Genomic DNA, 23,898 nt, shown 5'->3' with positions numbered 1-23,898 from the left:
CCAGAAAAACAGGGTGCTTGGGATGGATTTAAATATCCAACAGGGATTTCTTTAGGATTTTTTGATAAAGAAAGCGAGGTTTTGCTTGTGGAACAAGATTGCTTCATCATATGAACAAAGTTGTAAACGTTTTGTGCTGAGAGCTGCTAATTGAAATGACTTTTAACCCTTTCTCTGCTGGAGGGGACTGTAACGCTTTGCTACATACTAGATTCTTTACGTGCCTCTCTAGGTTACATTTAAGATAGCGGCTCCCACATTAAAGACACATCTGCATTTTACGGCCATTGTGAAGTCAGATTCCCAGATCCACAGAATGTGCTAATCTTTCGTTTCATATGAACGGGAGCTTAGCCGTGCTAAACCGTAGCACCTTTTGTGGATCTGGGCCAGTGCCCAAACGGCCTGTTCCAGCTCTCCCACTGCATGGCGTGTGGTCAAGTGTGGCCGAGCTGCAGATTCTGTGTCACACGTGGACCTTTTCTCTTGGCTCAGGATGTGGACAGCACCAGATATGTGAGTCTCTGCCAGTCAGTGCACCACGGCTCCTGCATTATGCCCTGCCACAGGAAGCAGCAATGTCATGTCTAGAAGACATTTGCCTGCACCCCACAAAAGGGCAAGTCCCCCAAACGTTGTGCTAACGTTGCACTGTTCTGCTGAATAAAAGATGGCTAAATCTCTATATAGAGTTCATATTATTGGTTTTATGAGACAGGCATTTCAATATACAGCAATATCGCGCGTAGTGACATAATAACGTGCGTAGTGACATAACAACGCGCAGTGACGCAACATAACGCGCAGAGCGATATAATAACACTCAGAGCGATATAATAACATGCAGAGCAATCTGATAGCACGCAGAGCGCTAAAACAAGACGCAGAGCAATGTATTTCTGGCCATTCTGGCAGCGAAGGGGTTAAAACTTCAGTTTATTGTCCCAGTGATGCCTAGTACCTGTCTGTAAGTATATGAGCAGTACCTGTCTGTAAGTACCTGTCTGTAAGTATATGAGCAGTACCTGTCTGTAAGTACCTGTCTGTAAGAATATGAGCAGTACCTGTCTGTAAGTACCTGTCTGTAAGTATATGAGCAGTACCTGTCTGTAAGTATATGAGCAGTACCTGTCTGTAAGTATATGAGCAGTACCTGTCTGTAAGTACATGAGCAGTACCTGTCTGTAAGTATATGAGCAGTACCTGTCTGTAAGTACCTGTCTGTAAGTACTTGTCTGTAAGTATATGAGCAGTACCTGTCTGTAAGTATATGAGCAGTACCTGTCTGTAAGTACCTGTCTGTAAGTATATGAGCAGTACCTGTCTGTAAGTACTTGAGCAGTACCTGTCTGTAAGTATATGAGCAGTACCTGTCTGTAAGTACTTGAGCAGTACCTATCTGTAATTACTTGTCTGTATGTACATGAGCAGTACCTATCTGTAAGTACCTGTCTGTAAGTATATGAGCAGTACCTGTCTGTAAGTATATGAGCAGTACCTGTCTGTAAGTATATGGGCAGTACCTGTCTTTAAGTACCTGTCTGTAAGTATATGAGCAGTACCTATCTGTAAGTACCTGTCTGTAAGTATATGAGCAGTACCTGTCTGTAAGTATATGAGCAGTACCTGTCTGTAAGTATATGAGCAGTACCTGTCTGTAAGTATATGAGCAGTACCTGTCTGTAAGTACCTGTCTGTAAGTATATGGGCAGTACCTGTCTGTAAGTACCTGTCTGTAAGTATATGGGCAGTATCTGTCTGTAAGTACCTATCTGTAAGTATATGAGCAGTACCTGTCTGTAAGTACCTATCTGTAATTACTTGTCTGTACGTATATAAGCAGTACCTGTCTGTACGTACCTGAGCAGTACATTATATACACAACGCTGCACATATAGGGAAGAAGAGGGCTTAAAGGAAGATTTTCTTTGGATTGATGTTTTTAGTTTCTTTCTTGTTTCATGTTGGTCAGTGCGGCCTTATGTCAGAGACTAGGCGTGTTCAGGATTTCATTGTAACCCCTGGATGTGTGGGGCCTCTACCTGCACATTGAGGAACCTTTCTGGGCTGCGTCAAACCTCTCCGCGCTGCGTGGAACCTCTGCGCTGTGTGGCACACCTCTGCTCTGTGTGGCACACCTCTGCTCTGCGTGGCACACCTCTGCGCTGCGTGGCACACCTCTGCTCTGCGTGGAACCTATGCGCGGCGTGGCACACCTCTGCGCTGCGTGGCACACCTCTGCTCTGCATGGCACACCTCTGCTCTGCGTGGAACCTATGCGCTGCGTGGCACACCTCTGCGCTGTGTGGCACACCTCTGCTCTGCGTGGCACACCTCTGCTCTGCGTGGAACCTATGCGCTGTGTGGCACACCTCTGCTCTGCGTGGAACCTATGCGCTGCGTGGCACACCTCTGCGCTGCGTGGCACACCTCTGCTCTGCATGGCACACCTCTGCTCTGCGTGGAACCTATGCGCTGCGTGGCACACCTCTGCGCTGTGTGGCACACCTCTGCTCTGCGTGGCACACCTCTGCTCTGCGTGGAACCTATGCGCTGCGTGGCACACCTCTGCGCTGCGTGGCACACCTCTGCTCTGCGTGGAACACCTCTGTGCTGCGTGGCACACCTCTGCGCTGCGTGGCACACCTCTGTGCTGCGTGGCACACCTCTGCGCTGCGTGGCACACCTCTGCGCTGCGTGGCACACCTCTGCTCTGCGTGGAACCCCTATGTTGTGTGGATGTTGAAGGGAAGTCACCATATAACGTCTCCTTTTTTAAGAACGTGCAGAATTGACTGAAATCCACGTCTGTTAATTTGATGTAACTACGTTTTTGTTTGCATTTGGAACTAAACTGTGACATTTTCTTATCACCTGCTACAGCAGATCTAAGAGGTTGTCCCGAACCAGGAATAAATACATTTGTACACCAAGTCCCAGACTCTTTAGTCTCACCTTTGGCTGTTAATAAATGTTGTTCTGTGTTATTTTTTATCTATCACTGAAAGGCTGGCGAGAGTAGGTTTTGTGCACCGAGGGTGGAAGCCGGTGAACCCAGTTCAAATACAAGTGTCAGTCACTGTGTTTATAACACAATTTGGTTGTAAGCTCTGTGGCGTAGAGGCTGATGTCTGCAAAATGGTATGTACAGCGGCTGCGCACACTGTCCGTGCTATAGCAGAACATTCATATTATTATTAAGGTGAAGCTCCTCCTGTTGTTGTCGTCATGATGGGAGAATGACATTTTTCAGCCTTAGGAACAGCTTGAGTAAAGTGCTCAGCGGGTCCGTACAGAGATCACACACAGGATCCCAGGACACTGTTCCCGCTGCAGATTTTATTTATTTCTGTTATTATTCTGGTAAATATTTGTGTGAAGCGCGTCCACGTTCAGCTCACATTCACTTGTTGGGGGAGCGGCCTCAGTTTGGTTTTATCGCCGCTCAGCGCTTGTCTTCATGCTGTCTGCCGTGATGCTTGCCTGTCTTCCTAATGCTTCAGGACTCTCCGGATTTTGCTGTTTATGATAAATGCATATTGTATGAATTCTGCAGGAGATTTGCAAAACAATCACTAAATACAACAGAGTGCGGGACATTTTAGGTCTAGCTTCATTTTCTGCTCTTGTAACCTCCTTTTTGTTTTTTTTTGGTGGGGGGGAGGGAGGATCTTGAGCTGCCCTGTCTGCAAGAGGCATTTCTGGTCTTGGTGTGTTCTGCAACGCTTTTCCCATTAACACTTTCAGCGCTGCAGGGACATAGCAGTGCAGGTCACTGCAGGCCCCTCCTGAAAGGAACGGAAAGGGTTAACACCTTTTCATATCAGTCGGAAGAGCCCCCATTGGGGCATAGACTGAATTCCTAGACAGGCCCCAACAGAAAGTGCAGAGACCATAAGCAGGAGACACAAGTACGCCCCTCTGCTGCAGGGACTGTCATTACCTAAGTGCAAACAGCTGCCTTGTTCTGAATATACTCCGTTTGTCTTAGTTTCACTCTGCCAGTGGCCATTACCAGCACAATTTCTTGCTATAGGCAGAATATCTTTTTTTTCGTTGCTATTGTCACCTTTAAATAATGCGTTTGAGGAATTGCGCTATCTGGCGATATCTCCTTGTGACTGGCATTGTGGGGGATATAACAAGATGGCCGCTGTTATTACTGTGTGTGACATGTGTAACTTGAGTTCTGTGCAGAAATGTCAATGGCGCTGCCTCCCCCCCCCCGATTACTTTGCATTACCGAGTTACTTCTGCAGAATGCATCTTTGCAATCATAAAATTAGAAAGAAAGAAAACTGATCGTTATTATGACTTTGAGAAAATAAATCATATCATAAATCCACAGAAGAAAAGATGCATTCCCAATATACTGACTGTCCCATACTAGCTCGCTTTATCATTAAAAGACCTGAAGAGTAAGGCGCTTTTGGTATTAGACAGTTCTGTACAAAGCAGGCAGCCCTGTGGGTTTCTATCTAATGTAGGGTATTTTTATTCATTTAGTCAAATCAATTACATACAAATATTTACATAAGTGTGAAAGAAATCATAAACCTTTCCTAAGTGCAAAAAGCTTTCAAACGCCCTTTAAAAAATGTTTCCAAAGACGTCTCTTATTTATGGAGCAGAAGGAAGGTCCCAGACCCAGTCCTGTCTGCTGATTGGGATGTCTTTTTTGTCTGGCCTCTTGTAGAAAGAGGACTTCTTTAGGTCTATCTTTTTAAACTAAAAACAGCCTTTCATTTATTCCCCCCACCTTGTTCTTTTTTTTTATGCAGTTGGCGCCTCTTATTTGCTGCAATGCTCCCCTCGTCCTCTTGTGTTTCTGATATTATCCAATGAGGAGAATATCTAATGCGCTCCGACTTTAAATGATGTGGATGAGTAGTATGCAGTGCCGGTCCGAGACAGTACGGCTCCCCGGGCAGGCTAAAAATGTGTTGCCCCTCCTCCTGCAGCGTCGCGTTGCCATGACAACGTGACACCACATTGTCATGGAAATGCGTTGGGACGCTGAAAGAGGGGGCAGCAAAAAGGTAAGTTCAACACTTATGAGGAGAGGCTAGCTAATTTAGAGCTGTTTACATTAGAAAAGAGGCATCTAAGAGGGGATATGATAACTATATACAAATATTCTATATTTAAATATTCAAAAGAACTATTCATCCCATGGGCAGTACAAAGGACTCGGGGGCATCCCTTTCTAACTATCGACCTATCTCCCTCCTGCCTTTTGCCTCCAAACACCTTGAACGTCTTGTATTCTCTTGCTTGCTCCATTTTCTCAACACCTATTCTCTCCTAGACCCTCTACAATCTGGCTTCCGCACTGCTCACTCCACAGAACCAGCCCTCATTAAAATAACGGATGACCTCCATGCTGCCAAAGACAGAGGTCATTACACTCTGCTCATATTAAGCAGAGGAGTTCCAAAACGTTAGTGTGGGTAAGGAACCAGGAGAGCACAGCCAAAATACAAAAGCGGGGACCAGGCAAAGCTAAAGCTATAGAATAGGGGTTTATTCAAATAAAAATGACACAAACACAGGAGCAGGTAGAGTACCTCTCTAACGCGTTTCACGCTATACAAGCGCTTTATCAAATGATAAAGCGTTTGTATAGCGTGATACGCGTTAGAGAGGTACTGTACCTGCTCCTGTGTTTGTTGCTATCATTTTTATTTGAATTAACCTCTATTCTATTGTTTTGCCTGGTCCCCGCTTTTGTATTTTGGCTGTGCTCTCCTGGTTCCTTACCCACTCGGACGTTTTGGAACTCCTCTGCTTATGCTGATATGTGGAGATGCACGCTACGTGGAAGACCTGATTCGCCACATATAGTGAGTTCTTCAATCAATTCCAGGTTTGATGCTTGCCTATATTGAACTTGATTCTGCTGTTCATTTGCTTGATCACTGGGACACAGTGCCATCTGTGTTTACCTTCAAGACTTTTTGAACCTTTTATTTACTGAGTCTGCTTGTTGTGGCTACCTGGTGCTCTCAGGAATATCTATCTATCTATTGATTCTATTATATATGGACTGATATAGAGGTTAGATCCCTGGGAGGGACCTTTTAGGTCTCTGTTCATATCTCTGCTCATATTACTCAACCTCTCTGCCGCATTTGACACTGTGGACCACCCTCTTCTCCATCACATTCTCCATACACTTGGTATTCGTAACAAAGCTCTACCTTGGATCTCCTCTTACCTCTCCCATCGTACTTTCAGTGTCTCTTCTGCTAACACCTCCTCCTCCTCTATTGATCTCTCTGTGGGGGTACCCCAGGGCTATGTCTTGGGACCTCTTCTCTTTTCTCTGTACACACTCTTTCTAGGGGACCTAATAACATCTCTTGGGTTTAAATATCACCTCTATGCTGACGACACACAAATTTACTTTTCAACACCCGACCTTACACCTGCTGTACAAACCAACATTTCTGAATGTCTCTCTGCTATATCATCCTGGATGGCCCTCCGCCGCCTTAAACTCAACATGGCTAAAACAGAGCTCCTCATACTTCCTCCCAAACCTGGCCCTACTACCTCCTTCCACATTACTGTTGGAAGTACGATCATTCACCCAGTAGCCCAAGCACGCTGCCAAGGGTCACACTCGACACATTTCTCACATTCTCCTCTCACATTCAGAACGTTTCTAAAACCTGACGCTTTTTCCTCCGCAATATCACTAAGATACGCCCATTTCTCTGTTGCTCGACTGCTAAAAATCTGACTCAGGCCCTCATTCTCTCCCGTCTTAATTACTGTAACCTCCTGCTGTCCAGCCTTCCTGCCTCTCACCTGTCTCCCCTAAATCTATCCTAAACGCTGCTGCCAGGATCACTCTACTCTTTCCTAAATCTGTCTCCGTGTCTCCCCACCTGAAATCCCTCTCCTGGCTTCCGATCAAATCTCGCATCTCGCACTCAATTCTCCTCCTCACTTTTAAAGCTTTACACTCTTCTGCCCCTCCTTACATCTCAGCCCTAATTTCTCGTTATGCACCATCCCGACTCTTGCGTTCCTCTCAAGGATGTCTTCTTTCTACCCCCTTTGTATCGAAAGCCCTCTCCCACCATAAACCTTTCTCACTTACTGCCCCGCACCTCTGGAATGCCCTTCCCTTCAATACCCGACTAGCACCCTCTCTATCCACCTTTAGACCCACCTTAAGACACACTTGCTTAAAGAAGCATATGAATAGCACTGTGGATAATACTGGACACATGATACATATAGCTTGGTCCCCTGCAGACGCACTTACCTGAATTCCCTCCTACTGTCTCTGTACGTTCTCCCTACCTACCAATTAGACTGTAAGCTCCTCGGAGCAGGGACTCCCTTTCCTTAATGTTACTTTTATGTCTGATGCACTTATTCCCATGACCTGTTATTTATATGATCTATTATTTATTTAATTACCACGTGTATTACTACTGTGAAGCGCTATGTACATTAATGGCGCTATATAAATAAAGACATACATACATACATCCCTTTAGGTTGGAGAAATGGAGATTTCACCAGCAACAAAGGAAAAGGTTCTTTACAGTAAGGGCAGTTACAATGTGGGATTCATTACCCATGGAGACTGTGATGCCAGATACAATAGATTTTGTTAAAAAGTATTTGTAGTTGGGAAGGAATTTATTTTTCCCCTTATGAGATATAATGATTAGATGATATTTAATATGATATTGATATTACATGATATTTTGCTGGGGTTTTTTGTTGGCCTTCCTTTGGGTCAATATACTCTAACTACAAATATAGGATAAAGTATCTGTCATCTAAATTTAGCATAGGTTGAACTTGATGGACGTATGTTTTTTTTCAACCTCATCTACTATGTAACTATGTAACATTCTTGCCCTTTTGCTGTACACGCTCCGACCCCTGGTCATCTTTAAATGTCTGAGTCTTGTGCAATCTCGGCAATGTCGAGGGACACTTAAAAATGGCGTGTCGGAGCAGCGGGCGCGGGACTTGGAGCGGCAACAGCGAGGAACATTGACGAGGGCGTTCGGCCACGCGGGACATTGACCGAGCAGGAAATGTCCTGCAGGCCCTGTCCCACACCGATGCTCCATCCATGTCCCGCTTGGCCAAGCACCCTCAATGTCGCTGCTGCTGCCACCGTTCCGAGTCCTGCGCGCGCCCGCCTCTCCAATGGCCCATCTTTAAATGTCCTTCAAGATTGATAAGGTACGCCTGGGTCAGAGCACGTGGCGCCCCTTTTCGGTTGTTCACCGGATGTTGCTTCTTGGTTGCAGGACGCCGTTTATTTGGCACAGGTTTCTATATTTGGCATTCCCTCCTTGTATTTTTCCTCGTCTTCCATGATTTCCGGTTTGTTGAAGTGGTTAAAACCTATTTTTGATTTTAAGTCTGCCAATGACAGTATTAATGTTCTTGACTTTAGATTGGTCATCGTTCCCTTTCTTAGCCTTTGAACATTACTCACCTCTTCTGCCTCAACCTCTGATGCTGGGTTCCATGTAGGTTTAGCTTCTACCTGTTCCCGTAATTTTTTTCCAGGTTCTCCTTGAAGAATAACACTTTGTTCTAAAATGTATTGTTCCTAGTTTTGTGTCAGTTTTTGCTGCCCACGTGTAGAGTGAGTCTGTTCCATTTGACGTGAAGTCCCAGGCTGACTGATCCAATGTTCCCTCCACAACATCCTTTGATCCGCACTGACGTCTCCTGATCTGTGGGCTTCCCTGAGGAAGTGAAGTACTGAGTTGGATGGATGGCAAGTCTTCCTCAATAGGGCGCAGTCCCATGGAGTCACGGCGTCAATAATAGCACGCAGTCCCATAGAGTTACGCCGCCCAGTTTGTCTTTCAGAACTTACAAGCGTTTCTTCCTTCTCCTTTTCTGAAGACTCTCATGGACCCTCCTCAGCCACCCGGAACCGATGTGTTGGACTTTAGGACACATTCTATATAAATGCTCTAATTCAGCACATAAGCTGCACACAATGCTATTGTTGCACTCACTGCTGTGGAGCCCGCGTCCTTGGACAGGCTGCATCTATCTGTATCACAACCAGAGGAAAAATGCCTTCGGGAGCCGCATTTAAAACAACATTTTGGCTGGCCACAAATCCTCTTTCGTTCCCGATATATAAAAGTTTGACAAGTGCACCATGCAGGGCTGCAGACAGCTTTCCCAGGGCCAGGACTAAAGTGGTGGATGAGGCTTCAAACTTTTCCCATTCCGAGTTGTTTTTTAAGTCGTATCCTCTCCAGAAGAAATCCAAGTGTGAGGAGGTTTTGAAGCTGATGTCTGTGACAAGAGTAAGGGCTGCACGGCATAGACGTCTCCCGGTTCTTTTTATCAGTGTTTGCCCAACATAATCAGTCAGAGTCTTCTAACATTGGGCACAGAGTGTCAGTCTGACTACGTTACTTCTTTTAAAGGTATTTTGTACGGTCGTCACTGGCTGAAATCATATATTCTCCAGGTATTGGAAGTGGAGGGTTTGGCTGATTCTTTTTGTGGATCCTCTCTCTGTGCAGCTGAGTTTTGTATCCTCTATGTACCTGGGTGCTGTACTGATGGGGTCGGGCAGTTTGTACCTGGGTGCTGTACTGATGGGGTCGGGCAGTTTGTACCTGGGTGCTGTGCTGATGGGGACGGGCAGTTTGTACCTGGGTGCTGTGCTGATGGGCAGTTTGTACCTGGGTGCTGTGCTGATGGGGTCGGGCAGTTTGTACCTGGGTGCTGTGCTGATGGGGTCGGGCAGTTTGTATCTGGGTGCTGTGCTGATGGGGTCGGGCAGTTTGTACCTGGGTGCTGTGCTGATGGGGACGGGCAGTTTGTACCTGGGTGCTGTGCTGATGGGGACGGGCAGTTTGTACCTGGGTGCTGTGCTGCAGTTTGTACCTGGGTGCTGTGCTGATGGGGTCGGGCAGTTTGTACCTGGGTGCTGTGCTGCAGTTTGTACCTGGGTGCTGTGCTGATGGGGTCGGGCAGTTTGTACCTGGGTGCTGTGCTGATGGGGACGGGCAGTTTGTACCTGGGTGCTGTGCTGATGGGGTCGGGCAGTTTGTACCTGGGTGCTGTGCTGATGGGCAGTTTGTACCTGGGTGCTGTGCTGATGGGGACGGGCAGTTTGTACCTGGGTGCTGTGCTGATGGGGACGGGCAGTTTGTATCTGGGTGCTGTGCTGATGGGGTCGGGCAGTTTGTATCTGGGTGCTGTGCTGATGGGGACGGGCAGTTTGTACCTGGGTGCTGTGCTGATGGGGTCGGGCAGTTTGTACCTGGGTGCTGTGCTGATGGGGTCGGGCAGTTTGTACCTGGGTGCTGTGCTGCAGTTTGTACCTGGGTGCTGTGCTGATGGGCAGTTTGTACCTGGGTGCTGTGCTGATGGGCAGTTTGTATCTGGGTGCTGTGCTGATGGGGACGGGCAGTTTGTATCTGGGTGCTGTGCTGATGGGGACGGGCAGTTTGTACCTGGGTGCTGTGCTGATGGGGACGGGCAGTTTGTACCTGGGTGCTGTGCTGATGGGGTCGGGCAGTTTGTACCTGGGTGCTGTGCTGATGGGCAGTTTGTACCTGGGTGCTGTGCTGATGGGCAGTTTGTACCTGGGTGCTGTGCTGATGGGGTCGGGCAGTTTGTACCTGGGTGCTGTGCTGATGGGGTCGGGCAGTTTGTACCTGGGTGCTGTGCTGATGGGGTCGGGCAGTTTGTATCTGGGTGCTGTGCTGATGGGCACAGGCAGATTGTACCTGGGTGCTGTGCTGATGGGGTCGGGCAGTTTGTACCTGGGTGCTGTGCTGATGGGCACGGGCAGTTTGTATCTGGGTGCTGTGCTGATGGGCAGTTTGTACCTGGGTGCTGTGCTGATGGGGACGGGCAGTTTGTACCTGGGTGCTGTGCTGATGGGGACGGGCAGTTTGTACCTGGGTGCTGTGCTGATGGGGACGGGCAGTTTGTACCTGGGTGCTGTGCTGATGGGGTCGGGCAGTTTGTACCTGGGTGCTGTGCTGATGGGGTCGGGCAGTTTGTACTTGGGTGCTGTGCTGATGGGGACGGGCAGTTTGTACCTGGGTGCTGTGCTGATGGGGTCGGGCAGTTTGTACCTGGGTGCTGTGCTGATGGGGTCGGGCAGTTTGTACCTGGGTGCTGTGCTGCAGTTTGTACCTGGGTGCTGTGCTGATGGGGACGGGCAGTTTGTACCTGGGTGCTGTGCTGATGGGGTCGGGCAGTTTGTACCTGGGTGCTGTGCTGCAGTTTGTACCTGGGTGCTGTGCTGATGGGGTCGGGCAGTTTGTACCTGGGTGCTGTGCTGATGGGGTCGGGCAGTTTGTACCTGGGTGCTGTGCTGATGGGGACGGGCAGTTTGTACCTGGGTGCTGTGCTGATGGTGTCAGGCAGTTTGTACCTGGGTGCTGTGCTGATGGGGACGGGCAGTTTGTACCTGGGTGCTGTGCTGATGGGGTCGGGCAGTTTGTACCTGGGTGCTGTGCTGATGGGGTCGGGCAGTTTGTACCTGGGTGCTGTGCTGCAGTTTGTACCTGGGTGCTGTGCTGATGGGGTCGGGCAGTTTGTACCTGGGTGCTGTGCTGATGGGGTCGGGCAGTTTGTACCTGGGTGCTGTGCTGATGGGGACGGGCAGTTTGTACCTGGGTGCTGTGCTGATGGTGTCAGGCAGTTTGTACCTGGGTGCTGTGCTGATGGGGACGGGCAGTTTGTACCTGGGTGCTGTGCTGATGGGGTCGGGCAGTTTGTACCTGGGTGCTGTGCTGATGGGGTCGGGCAGTTTGCATGCACTTGTGAGATTTGTTCTGTTCATAGAGGAATATTGTGTTCAGCAGCACGGCAGGTTTCCATTTCCTCCTCCTTCGGACAATTTAGCTGAAGGCTGTTTTTTTTTTTAAGTCCTCTGTCCCATTTCCCAGTTCCGAACTTTCCTCGCAAGTCGCATGGGATCTCCTGCACAGTGTGTACATCAGATAACTGACTTTCTGCAGTTAGCGTCTGTACAGCTGAAGTGATTTCCATACTGTCGGCACCGAGCCTCTCTGTCTGCACTCTGCAGCTCACCGCCTGCAGCCTGTGCCTCACCGCCTGCAGCTCACCGCCTGCAGCCTGTGCCTCACCGCCTGCAGCTCACCGCCTGCAGCCTGTGCCTCACCGCCTGCAGCTCACCGCCTGCACCCTGTGCCTCACAGTCTGCACCTCAGTGTCTGCACCCTGTGCCTCACCGCCTGACCCCGTCACCTGAACAGTGTGCCTCACCGCCTGACCCTCGCCGCCTGCACCTCGTCACCTGAACAGTGTGCCTCACCGCCTGCTCCCTGAGCCTCACCGCCTGCACCTCAGTGTCTGCACCCTGTGCCTCACAGTCTTCACCTCAGTGTCTGCACCCTGTGCCTCACAGTCTGCACCTCAGTGTCTGCACCCTGTGCCTCACCGCCTGACCCCCGTCACCTGAACAGTGTGCCTCACCGCCTGCACCCTGAGCCTCACCGCCTGCACCTCAATGTCTGCACCCTGTGCCTCACAGTCTGCACCTCAGTGATAAATGGAAATAAACCGTGCGCAACTACTAAACCTCTAGAAACGTCAGTATTGAAGTGCAATACCTATACCCTTTTAATTTGTGAAGCCCAAAATTATGGCCACAAAAAACCACAGTGAAATTCGAAATAAAATAAATTACACAACCGTGTGTTCAGTGAAGATGGCGTCTGCTGCTATAATAATAGGGGGTGGCTCAGCACCCCCTAACACACTACAGAAATGGAAACAAAAAACAGCGCACAACGCAAATAGTGAAGTAGGTAATACAAGTGTATATTGAATAAAATTATATATAAACTGCGTACATCAAGTATGATTAAGTAAGCATTGAGTGTGTATTCACACTGGTTACCACTCGATGTTGCTGGTGTGGAATTGGTGTAGTATATCCTCTCAGCGGGCACTCTCAGCAGCAGCTGTATACCAGGACTCTGCTAGGATCTCCCTCTCATGCTGACGTCATCTCCATAGGGATTCGCCCTTCAAGACAGCTAGGCTCCGTTCCTGGTGGTAGCCCCCGGAGGTACCCCTAGGGGTTTGGTAGTGTCCACCAATTCCACACCAGCAACATCGAGTGGTAACCAGTGTGAATACACACTCAATGCTTACTTAATCATACTTAATGTACGCAGTTTATATATAATTTTATTCAATATACACTTGTATTACCTACTTCACTATTTGCGTTGTGCGCTGTTTTTTGTTTCCATTTCTGCACCTCAGTGTCTGCACTCTGTGCCTCACAGTCTGCACCTCAGTGTCTGCACCCTGTGCCTCATCGCCTGACCCCCGTCACCTGAACAGTGTGCCTCACGGCCTGCACCCTGTGCCTCGGTGCCTGCACCCTGAGCCTCACCGCCTGCACCCTGACCCTCGCCAGCTGCACCTTGCCGCCTGCACCCTGAGCCTCGCCGCCTGCACCTTGCCGCCTGCACCCTTACCCTCGCCGCCTGCACCCTGACCCTCGCCACCTACACCTTGCCGCCTGCACCCTTACCCTCGCCACCTGCACCTTGCCGCCTGCACCCTGACCCTCGCCACCTGCACCTTGCCGCCTGCACCCTGTGCCTCGGTGCCTGTACCCTGAGCCTCACCGCCAGCACCTTGTGCCTTGGTGCCTGTACCCTGAGCCTCACCGCCTGCACCCTGACCCTCGCCACCTGCACCTTGCCGCCTGCACACTTACCCTCGCCGCCTACAGACTTTAGGCTCCATGTATTTTCCCTGATTTTTTTCCAGCACAGCTTCCCTCTTCTTTTTACTTTCACCAAGTTAAAAGTTGTTGTGTTTTGTTTTTTTTTGCAATACATTTTCGATATGATGCATTTTAATGCTTTGCCTTTTTAAATCTGGTCTCTCTCCCCACAGATACAACTATTGTCTCCCCTGTTGTCTTTGTTTCTTGCTGGTTTCCTTCATCCATTTCTTCTATTTCAGTTTTTTTTAAAAATCTGAATGCTCCAAATCCACAATGTCATCACCCGCAACAGTCAGAAACGTGTTCCTTTGCTAGGCCAGATCCCCAGACTTTCCCAGAGCTTTCTGCCCAGCTCCATCCACTTCCTCCAGTATCAGAGGCCATGCTGAGCCCCCAGTGGTAGCTCCGCAGAGCATGTCCTCTCTCTGTGACGGTGCCTCCTACGTCCTGACTGCTGAGTATCAGGGACAGGATCAGACAGTCCTGGGTTTATGTAATGTAGGGTATTTTTTATTATTGTTAAAAAAAAAAAATTACAAACATATTAATACTAAAGCAACACATTTACCAATTTAAGATATACAATTTAACATCTTATTTACACTATATACAGAAAAGAGAAAACTTGTACATACTTACATCAGCACACCCGCCCATCTTCTTTCTCAGGACTTTATATCCTACCTCTCTCCCTCTGTCTTATTTGTTATACCTGCTCCATAGCTAGGGTGACCATATTTGTCCCATATTTGTCCCGATTTATAAATGTCACGCATGCGCGATTGGCTCTTGCTGGCTGGTCGTGTGCATGTGCAGAGCCCTAAAAACCGGAACTGTCCCGGCTAAACCGGTACATCTGGTCACCCTATCCATGGCCTGTTCAACTGTACAGGTTACAGGCACGAGAACCCTTTCTGTGGAGATAAGACTGCTGGTGATTCGCAACCTGTATTTTACAAGTGGATTAATCACCACCACTGTAACCCTTCAAGTGATCCCTAAACAAATGGTACACTATTTCACAACAGGTTTGATTTGACCCTTTAAATCGGGCATCTGTAATGAGGCGACCATGCCTTCCCACATCTCTACTGCATAGGGTCTTTCCAGGAGGAGGTGCTCCATCGTCTCCAAGATCCCTGCACAGGAACCTCGGGGGCAGTTCCTATCCGCTATGTTTTTTATACTTTAAATGTGCTCTTACATACTGTATAGCCGATGGAAAGTCAACCAGACAGTATCCTGAATCCTCTTGGGTCTAATAGATTCTGTAAGGCCTCTTTCTGGTCCTCTATAGCCGGGGTGCTCAACTCCAGTCCTAAAGCCCCCCCCCCCCAACAGGTCAGGTTTTCAGGATATCCCTGCTTCAGCACAGGTTCTGTATATATATATATATATATATATATATAAAACTATAACTATATATATATATATAACTGAGACTCAGTCGAAGACTGTGTTTATGATTGAGCTACCTGTGCTGAAGCAGGGACTGATTGAGCCACCTGTGCTGAAGCAGGGATATCCTGAAAACCTGAACTGTTGTGGGGGCTTGAGGACTGGAGTTGAGCACCCTGCTCTAAAGCACAGTGTTTTAGATCTAATTGTGAGACACATATTCTACTCAATACCACTCAGTACATTTTTTTCCTGGGAACAGAAGTAATTTCCGAAGCAGTAATTTTATATTTATTTAAGAATTTGTACATAATCCTCATATATTCTGGCATTTATACACCTGTAACAATAATTCTTTAAAAGAAACAATCCATCTAGCTAGTTTTGAAGGGGAGAAACCCACTTTCTAAAATATATCTGACAAAACTGGTCATCTCTGTTGAGAAAATTCTACAAATTAAAACATACAAAAATTAGAGAGAAAAACAATCCAGGGTTCACCAGTTCCAAACCTCCTTTCTCGCTCGGCAAATACGTTTAAACGATTTCCCCAGAGCAATTGGGGAAAAAAAGGCTATATAAAGTAACAGTCATTTCCGCAGGAGGAGGAAATACAAAACTTTTAATAGCAAAAATTAGTATTAAAAAAACCTTAATCATTGTAACTTTTTCCCTGAAAGAAACTTCCACGTCTTCCACCTTTTACTTCACAGATTTGCCATTTCTCCTCCCAGTTTTAAACGCCGGAATTATCATTTCTAAGATAAATTCCTAAAACTTTACAAAGGAGGATTGTCTAGCTCAGGGGTGTCCCTGCCTGCTCAGCCCCAGTGCTCGCGCTCCCCCCATCCTGGTATCCTGCGTCAAATGACGCAGCGGGGTCATTTGACGCAGCGGTGACGCGTCGCCCGAATCCGTCAGAGAGAAGGTGCGTGAGTAATACAGAGGCCTTGTGCACTCCCTGGCATTTAATTTAAATGCTTTGTGGCAGAGCGCAGGACCACTGTAACTGCCACCCCCCCCCCCTCGCGCACCCCTGCTGAATATCCTCAGGTAGACTGAAATTATTTTCCTCTTGTCCCAACCAACAAGCTAATGATTGGTCCTGATTCACCAGGGAGTTCGAAACATTTGAAAACTTATTTATTTTCTGGCTTATACCTTTAACTGACCTTTTTGAGGCAACTTAAATACAAACGTCGTCTGCATAAGCCCGATACTTTACTCGCCCCTCGCGTTGGGAACCCTCACAGGGTACGGCTTGAATGCGACTATTCTGCTCCAGGTGTCTTAAAAAGGGGTCTATGGAGAAGACGTATAAGAAGGGGCTTCTGTCTAACACCCAACTTTTTGGGAAAAGATTCCCCTACCCAGCCATTAATGAGCGGTCTTCCTCACTCCTTCATTCAGCAGAGCCAGTTTCTTCACAAAAGTATCTGGGAAACCATGTATTTCCAGAGTTTAAAAAAGATAATCATGATCCAGCCTATCGAAGGCTTTGGCCTGGTCAAGATTTAACAGGTACCCTGATAGACCTCCATTCCTTCCAATTTCATATATCATTAATTACATTACCAGCGATGTTCCTTCCTTTAATGGCACATGATTGGGAACTCGCTATCACCTTCTCAGCGATGTTACTCATCCAATTCATAAGGACCGTCACCAAGATTTTATAATGATAATTTAGTAAGGCTATTGGCCACCCACTTTTTAAATATTGTGGATCCCCTTTCTTATATAAGAAGGTCAACAGGGATTCACGCTGGGAGTGAGAGGGACCTGTACCTCTCAGAGAGGCATTATAAACTTTAGCCAATATTTCCGCTAAAACCTCACTGAAAACTTTATCAAATTCAGCAGTGATTCCCCCGGTCTTTGGGGTTTTATTACCTGAGAGGGTCTTAATTGCATTCATCACTTCTCTTGCTGTGATTGGGGAGTCTAAGACTATCAAGCCATCCTCAGAAACTGATGGGATATTAACAGAATCCAAATAACTGCTCGTTTCTACAGGATCAATGTTTGTTTTTGCTAAAAAAAAACTCTGCATAATATTCAGTGACTGTTTTAGCATCTCATCTTTACTAGTCAGGCTGCGCCTATAGTGCCGGCGACAGCGTCACGACGTTGTGTAAAAAAAATGCATTGTCGCGTGTGCTTATGGTAAGCGCGACGCGACGGCTTGGTCGCGATCGCTGGAAGTCATCTCAATTTGATTTTTCCCGTAACCGCAGCCTGACATCACCGTTGCGTCGCCGGCACTACAGTATAAGCGTAGCCTTAAGCAAAGATCCTGTGCATCTTTTAGGCCACATAAAACCTTATTTTTATTTCTGGCTTTGCAATTTTCATACGGACCTTGGGAATCCCACAGCCACCAAAATATTGAAATAACCATGTTTTCTTTAATGCGCCTACAATGCTCAGAATTCACTTCTTGGCTATTCTGCATTTCTGTATATAGTTGCAACAGTTTAGAGCGGAGGACCAAATACTTCTCTTACCTCATCTTATTTGTTAGATCGGAGGTTTCATTAAAAAAATCTTTGTATGTATTTTTTAGTGACCTCCCACCAATTCACTATATTGCGATACAATATTTGTGTGAACACACAGTCCTTGAAACCTTCTCTTACAGTCTCCTCCTGTAACATGGAGGAGCTCAGCCTCCAAACACTGCAACCTGGAATCACAGGAGTCTAAGTGTAGGGTTATCTGTAGAATAGCATGGTCAGAATATTCTGCAGGTGATAATCTGCAGCTGGCACTTTTTATATTGCTCCGAACATACAACCTGTCTATTCTGGGTTTTCTCTCCCCACATACATATGTGTATTCTGGAGTATTTGGGTTGTGAAGTCTATAAACAAAGTTTAAATCAGCCTGTTTACACATATAATTTAGTAACACAATATCATATTCTAATACATCTCTACCGCAACCACGGTCGAGATTTGAGGTCACACAATTAACATTACCCCCTAGAACAAGACATTTGCAGGTAAACAAAAAAGGTCTCTTATTTGCTTTTTCGTTTGGTAGCCATACACATTAATTAATCTCTGCTTGACATTCTGGAATGACACATCGAGAATAAGACATCGGCCTGGGCTCAGGTCAATCACTTTTTCACACTGGAAGTCATATCCCTTGAATAGAAACCCCACCCCATCACACAGGTCAGGACCGTAGGACCAAAAAGATGCACCTCTTGTCCATTCTGCGGAAACTGCCGAAATTTCCCTAATGTGCCAGCAATCTTCTTTTTCTGTTTTTTATTGAATTAACATTTAAAGACCCTACTCGTAGAGGGGTGAGGGTGGGATGTGTCATGCCTGAGTTGTGGTTGACCTCCACATATTCTCTATTTTTGCTTCTTTTTCTCCTTGGTTCTTCTCCCTATGCCAGGCGATGACCCTTTTTTTGTTTTGAAGGCGGTGTCATCTCTACATCTTGTGTATCTATATAGCTTTTTATATTTTGTCATGTACCTTCGGGGTGGCGACCATATTTGTAACACTGGTCTCGGAGCGTTGTTCCATCTCCCTCCTGCTGATGTCTTGAGAAGATGATGCCTTCTAGGCATTCGTTTCTTCTGTATCTGGGGCTACGTGGGTACTCAGCTCCTGTGTTTCCTGTTGTTCCACTTTTTCTTCTTCTTGATCCTCCACCTTATCAGCCCAGGACATTTGTTGTGGCTGAAACATGTTTCGTATCCTTAAGCGGTCAATAATTGCATTAATGTAGCTTTTAAAAAAAAAAAAAAAACTTTGACAAGCTCAGCTACACAAGGATTGACCTTATTTGCTGACTTTGTAGCTATGGGAGTTTCCTACCTGGACTTCAGAACCTCCCATGTGGATCCTCCTGCTTCCTCACCATCAGCCGCTGCTTCTAAATATTCTGGCGCAGGGAGAGCCGCCTGGCTTTGTTCCATTGCACTTTCAAGAGGTTGCTCCATCTCATGCCTCTCGTGGTGTACTGGTCCCTGTAGGGAGTTTTTGTTATGTGGAGTCTGAGAAGGGAGGGAATTACTTCTTGTCTCATCTCTTTCTACTGTGATCGGTTTGTGGATTTCCTTTAAAACCGCCTCAGTCAGACGCAAGCCCATGGAGTCCCTCCTTTCTGTAGCTCGCCTCTGTGACTCGAAGTGCAGGGCTCTATCCACCTCTGTTGCAGAATGCTGCAGAACATACTCTTGAACTTGAGTATGTTGGGCGTGGAGAAAGATGTTGTATGAATGCCCACTGTTTGAGAACAAGTTACACAGAATATTGTTCTTGCATTCATTTCGATGGTGCCTCCAATCTTTGCATCTGCTGCATCTGATCTTGTTACATGCTGATAAAGTGTGATCTGGATCCGCACTTAAATCAGCATTTATTTATTTATAGAATGTTTTACCAGGAAGTAATACATTTACAGTTACCTCTCGTCTTCAAGTACGTCCTGGGCTGTCCATGGTAAAAACACCATCCTCTTTCATTTCCATTGTGCAGGAAGTTTGGCAAGTGTCACAGTGTTGTATGTACATGCAAGTTTCACTTCAAACTGATTTCCTCCATTCCAGTATTCACCATTGTAGAGTTTCCTTGGCCCTTTGAGTATGTCACACTGGCGCTTCAGCCAGTGCTCAATGTCAGCCACTGGGATAGATTCGTGGTCAAAGATAATATTCACTATCACAGTCTCAGGCTTAGATATCGCTGTGGCTTCAAAAAACTTTCACACAGAGCTGCTACTCACTGCTGTGTGTCTCTCCCAGAAAGGTGCTAGGTGGGTGAAGAATTTAAAACTGATATCATAATATGGGGAATAAGGGCCATGCAGGAGGGCGTATACATGCCCTGGGTTAAAGCGCAAGGATTTCTTTATGAGTGTTTGCCCCACATTATCCAAACCTGGATCTTCCTCTCTTGGTCCTAGAAATTTCAGCCTCACCACATTCCTTCTTCTTAAAGGGTTTCTTATGGGGATAATGGGAAAGAATCAAACCTTTAAGTGATTTCCATGCATTTTGCTGTGAATCAGAGGGTTTTACTGGTTCTGTCTTTTCCTGGCACTCTAAGGGCTGGACCCCGCTGGCTACTGCAGCGCCCGCTGTGGCGGACGCTGCAGGGACGAGAGCCCTCCACTCAATGGTGCCGGGCCCGCTGCGAGGGGGGGGGGGCCGCAGCGCTGTGGCGCGAGTTGCTCCTGCCCTCAATAGAATTGAGAGCAGGACTCACTATGGAGCGCTAAGCCACGCCCCCCGGCGGTTCAGCCAATGAGGGCGAACCTGCCGGGTGACGTCATGGCCGCGCCCCCGTCACTCCCTCGCCACGCCCCCTCCCCCCCCCCCCGCCCCGGTCTTTTGGTCTGCAGCTCCCTGCAGATCGGGGAATCGGCTGCACGCGCCGCCAGTCTCGCGGGCGCACGTGCAGCGGAGGTACTGGGGCCTCAGCCTTCGCCCCAGCAGCTGAAACACTATCAGTGCTGATTGCAGAGCTGATCCCATTCTCTCAGGGAGATTTCCTCTGCAGCCTCTGTGTGTTTCCCAGCAGCTGAAACGTGTTCTAGGTTATCAGTGCTGGTTCTAGGTAGCTGTGAGGTCTGTGTTTCTTTCAGGGAGTAACCCTTTTCTGGATCACAGTTGGCTCCATTGCCTGTACAGAGTTAATAGCAATGGGCTCTGAGTGAGAAGAATGTTTCCTAAGGTCTATTTCCTTGGTTTCTTCCTCAGCTGCTGTTTGTACCTGTGTTTGCCTCCATACTGACTCCTGTTGAAATCACCTCATGTAGGAGGCTATCAGCCTCAGTTTCCATGTGCTGAGGATTCTCAGCCTCCCTTTTCTTGTCACATTCTTGTCTCTTGCCACGTGCCTGCTGTCTTGCCGCGTGCCTGCTCTCTCTTGCCGCGTGCCTGCTCTCTCTTGCCATGTGCCTGCTCTCTCTTGCCGCCCGCCTGCTCTTTTGCCGCCCGCCTGCTCTCTCTTGCCGCCCGCCTGCTCTCTCTTGCCGCCCGCCTGCTCTCTCTTGCCGCCCGCCTGCTCTCTTGCCGCCCGCCTGCTCTCTCTTGCCGCCCGCCTGCTCTCTTGCCGCCCGCCTGCTCTCTTGCCGCCCGCCTGCTCTCTTGCCGCTCGCCGCCTCCTCTTTTCCAGCTCAGCCTCTCTTTTCTTTTTGAACTCTCTTATAACATTACTTTGCTGCTGGGATTTACTGCTCTGGGTTTGTATGTTACTTTCCCCGGACAGAACCAGCACCTCACCTGTTCCCTGTGTCTCTTCCTCCATTCCTTCCTGCTCAGCAATCTCTTTCTCTCTCGTCTTTTCTCTCTGAATTCTCCTCAATTCTCTTTCCGTTTGCAAAAGATCCTCAGTGTCAGTAACATCCAGGCCACAGCCCCTGGGGTTCCCAGGTTCACCTGCCCCAGCACCACCACCCCCTCCTGGGTCTAAGGCCATGCTGAGCCCCTAGTGGGAGCTCAAACAGACACAGCCTCTCTCTGAACACCCGCCCATCTTCTCCCCCAGGACTTTATATCCCTCCTGTCTTTCTCCCTCTTCTGTATCTGTTCCCCTGCACAGGTTACAGGCACGAGAACCTTTTCTGTGAAGAGAAGACTGCGGGTGATCCACAACCTGTAATTAACCAGCCCATTAATTAACACCACTGTGCTACCACTGTAACCCTGCAAGTGATCCCTAAAAACACCATACACCACCTCCCTATAAATTTGGCATTTTAATTCTGGCATCCGTAAGGAGGCGGCCATACTCTCCCACATCTTTGCTGCGTAGGGGCACTCCAGGAGGAGGTGATCCATCGTCTCTACGACATCAACACAGGAATCTCTGGGGTTGTTCCTGTCCTCAATGTTTTTATATTTGAGGTTTGCCCTTACATACAAACGCCCATGGAAGGCCAACCAGAGAGTATCCTGAATCCTAAAAGGGACTCTTGGGTCTATCAGATTTTGTAAAGCTTCTTTCTGGTCATATACATCTACACCACAATGTTTCAGATCGAATGTCTGGACACATACCCTACTCAATACCTCCTAGAGAGTTTTTTCCTGGGTACAGAAGTAACTTCTGATACTGTGACCTTACACTTATTTAAAAACTTGTAGGTGATCATGTATTCTGGCATGTATATCCCTCACTATAATTATTTTGATATTCCTTCCATCTAGCCAGCCTTTCAGGGGAGATACCCACTTCCTAAAAAAGCCATGCCAAATCTGGTCATCTCTATTGAGAAAATTCTGCAAATTAAAATATACAAAAATTAGTGAGAAAAATAACCAAGGGTTCACCATTCCCAAACCTCCTTTCTCTCTGGGCAAATACATGATGTCTCTCTTCAACACATTTAAACGATTTCCCCAGAGCAACTGAAAAAAAAGGGCTATATAAAGTGATTGCAACTTCCACAGGGGGAGGAAATACAAAACTTAAATAGACAAAAATAGGAATCAGAAAAGTCTTAATCATTTTAACTTTTTCTCTAAAAGAGAATTTCCACTTCTTCCACCGTTCTACCGTCACTTTACAGATGTTCAGTTTCTCCTTCCAGTTGTGAACACCAGAATTCTCTTTACCAAAATAAATCGCTAAAACTGTAAAAGAGGCATTGTCTATCTGAATCTCCTCAGGTAGACTAAAGGGGGTTTCCTCTTTTCCTAACCAACAGACTTATTCTGATTCACCAGGGAGTTAGAAACATTTGAGTATTTATTTATTTCCAGGCTTATATCCTCAAATGAGCTTTTTGAGGCAACATAAATACAAACGTCGTCTGCATACTGTACGCCTGGCACTTAACTCGCCCCTCGCGTTGGGAACCCTCACAGGGTACAGCTTGGATGAGACTATTCTGCTCCAGGTGTCTTAAAAATGGGTCTATGGAGAAGATGTATAATAGGGGGCTCAGCGGGCAGCCCTGTCTAAAACCCAACTTTATGGGAAAAGATTCCCGTACCCAGCCATTAATGACCGGTCTTCCATAAGCTCCTTCATACAGCAGAGCCAATTTCTTCACAAAGGTATCTGGGAAACCATATCTTTCCAGAGCATAATCCACCCTATCGAAGGCTTTGGCCTGGTCAAGATTTAACAGATACCCTGATAGACCTCCATTCCTGCCCATCTCAAACATCTCCCTAATGTTAATTAAATTATTAGCGATGTTCCTTTCCTTAATAGCACAGGATTGGGAACTCGTTATCACCTTCTCAGCAATGTCACTCATCCGATTTATAAGGATCTTCACCAACATTTTATAATCATTGTTTGTTTAGTAAGGCTATTGGTCACCAACTTTTAAAATCTTTCGGATCCCCTTTCGTATATAATAAGGTTAAAAGGGATTCACGCTGAGAGTGAGAGAGACCTATCCCTCCCAGAGATGCATTATAAACGCTTGCCAATATTTCAGCTAAAACCTCACGGAAAACTTTATAAAATTCAGCAGTGATTCCATCTGCCCCGGGGGTTTTATTACCTGAGAGGTCTTAATTGCATTAGTCACTTCCCTTGCTGTGATTGGGGAGTCTAAACCTATCACGTCATCCTCAGAAACTGATGGAATATTGACAGAATCCAAATCACTGCCCATTTCTACAGGATCAATGGGCTTTTTGCTGAAAAAACAGTGACAACGTTAAGCATCTCATCTTTACTAGTTACACACACACACCCTGTGCATCTTGTAGGCCACATATGACCTTTTTAGTTCTGGTTTTACCATTTTCATAGGGATCTGGAGAATAA

At 47.1% G+C, this 23,898-nt stretch overlaps 1 protein-coding gene across 6 annotated transcripts in view; it reads left to right on the top strand.

Moving 5' to 3' along the window:
* The window catches only part of MEIS2 (Meis homeobox 2), a 212,309-nt gene that overhangs the window by 21,911 nt on the left and 166,500 nt on the right, over window positions 1-23,898 (top strand). The gene's annotated exons all lie outside the window — the stretch shown is intronic.

This window comes from Ascaphus truei, chromosome 9, assembly GCF_040206685.1.
Source record: "Ascaphus truei isolate aAscTru1 chromosome 9, aAscTru1.hap1, whole genome shotgun sequence".
In the NCBI taxonomy this organism is placed as follows: Eukaryota; Metazoa; Chordata; class Amphibia; order Anura; family Ascaphidae; genus Ascaphus; species Ascaphus truei.
Note: the sequence above shows the minus strand (reverse complement) of the source record. Positions and strands in the feature narration are given on the sequence as shown.